Source organism: Apium graveolens, chromosome 2, assembly GCF_009905375.1.
Source record: "Apium graveolens cultivar Ventura chromosome 2, ASM990537v1, whole genome shotgun sequence".
Taxonomy (NCBI): Eukaryota; Viridiplantae; Streptophyta; class Magnoliopsida; order Apiales; family Apiaceae; genus Apium; species Apium graveolens.
Window position 1 is genome coordinate 112,542,785 of NC_133648.1, and position 2,170 is coordinate 112,544,954.

General features: G+C 44.1%; 1 non-coding gene across 1 annotated transcript; it reads right to left on the reverse strand.

The window, feature by feature from the left end:
* Nucleotides 1-653: 653 nt before the first annotated feature.
* On the reverse strand, nt 654-760 carry LOC141710005 (small nucleolar RNA R71). Its single transcript, XR_012570549.1, has one exon. It is a non-coding gene; the product is annotated as a small nucleolar RNA R71 (small nucleolar RNA).
* Nucleotides 761-2,170: the final 1,410 nt, after the last annotated feature.

Here is a 2,170-nt window from a genome sequence, read left to right on the forward strand (position 1 = left end):
GCGTGAATATTAGCGCGTGTTTTCGCCCTAACAGGAGACCGTTCTTGTAGAACGTGGCCTTTCTCCCGTTCCTAAAAAGAGTATGTTTCCTTCCTTCTCTAATTGTCTTCGTTTCTTCCACCTTCTACTTTGCTAATTTCTCAACTCACTTATCTTATTTGTTGCAGTGGCTGAGAAGATTGAGGAGGCTACAAAGCCTAAAGACCTGGAAACGACCAGGATGAAGCATGTTGGAAAGGTCTTCAAAGACCCGCGCCTCGGGGATCGCTTCCCAGAGTTCCTACTCCAGGCAAAGGAACCAGGCGAAGAAGGCCAAGATCAATGACATTCAATCTAGCATTGTCCGGCCAGCTGTCACAGCTAATACCTTTGAGATCAAGCCTGGCATAATTCAATGGGTACAGACTTCAGTCCAGTTTGGGGGTTCTCCAACGGAAGATCCCAATACACACATTAGGAATTTTATAGAGATCTGCGACACCTTTAAGTTCAACGGTGTTTCTGAAGATGCTGTGAAGCTGAGACTGTTCCCATTCTCTCTGAGGGACAAGGCTAAGAGCTGGTTACACTCTTTACCAGCTGGTTCGATTGCTACTTGGGAAGATCTTGCTCAAAAGTTTCTCACTAAATTCTTCTCTATGGCGAAGACAGCTGCATTCAGAAACGCTATTACTCAATTTGTGTAGCAAATGGGAGAATCTTTATATGACGCTTGGGAGCGCTACAAGGAGATGCTTATGAAGTGTCCTCATCATGGAATTCCTGATTGGATGATCATCACTTGTTTTTATAATGGGTTGGGAGCACAGTCCAGACCCATGCTCGATGCAGCATCAGGCGGAGCATTATGGGCAAAGAGCTATAAGGAAGCTTGTGATCTAATTGAACTGATGGCTGCTAATGAATATCAGTATCCAACCCAGAGATGTCCACAGGGCAAGGTAGCAGGAGTTCTTGAGGTGGATACAGCTACGGCTATCACTGCTCAACTAAAGGCGTTGTCTATGAAGATCGATTCTCTGGCTAACTATGTTGTTAAACAGATAATTAGTGTTTGTGAGCTGTGTGCCAGTCCGCATGCGACAGAGCAATGTGCTATATCTAGTGACTCAGCTCAGTTTGTCAGCAACTTTCAGAGATCGCAGCAACCAGTTCTAGACACTTATCATCCTGACAACTGGAATCATCCTAACTTCAGCTGGAACAATAATCAGAATGCGATGCAACAACCATTCCAGCAGTTTGGAAATAAGCTATTCAACCCTCCTGGTTTTCAGCAACAACTCCAACTTCAACAACAAACTCATGTTGCAGGTCTATCTTCGAATGAAAAATCTGAATTGGAGGAGTTGAGGCTTATATGCAAAAACCAGGCTCTTATATGCCAAGCCAGGCTATTTCTATCAAGACTCTGGAGAACCAAATAGGGCAAATTGCTAATGCCTTATTGAATCGACCACCAGGAACGCTTCCTAGTGATACAGAAGGCAATCCAGGAAAGAGGGAAGTTAAAGAACATGTGAATGCCATCACCTTAAGGTCTGGAAAGGTCGCAAGCCCCTAAATTCAGCAAGACGAAGAGCCTGAAAAATCTCAAGTTTTAGAAAATGCAGTTGTGGCTGAAGAAGGTATGTATAAGGAAGCAAAGGTGGAACCAAGGAAGACTACTGTGGAACACACTCCTCCCGAGGGTAATACAGGGGAGAAACAGATTTATCCTCCACCTCCTTTTCCTCAGAGGCTGCAGAAGAAAAAACCGGATAAGCAGTTTGAGAAGTTTTTAGAGGTGTTCAAGAAACTTCATATCAACATACCTTTCGCTGAAGCTCTTGAATAGATGCCTAACTATGCGAGGTTTATGAAAGGTATTCTCTCTCAGAAAGTGAAGCTCGATGACTTAGAGACCGTTGCTCTAACGGAGGAATGCAGTGATGTGCTGTAACAGAAGTTGCCTCCAAAGCTTAAAGATCCTGGAAGCTTCACTATTCCTTGCACCATCGGAAACTTGTCATTCGACAAATGTTTCTGTGATTTAGGAGCTAGCATCAATCTGATGCCCTTATCTATCTTCAAGAAACTTGGTTTGCCTGATCCGAAACCAACATACATGTCATTGCAACTAGCTGACCGTTCCATCGCTTATCCACGAGGTATAGTGGAGGATGTCTTG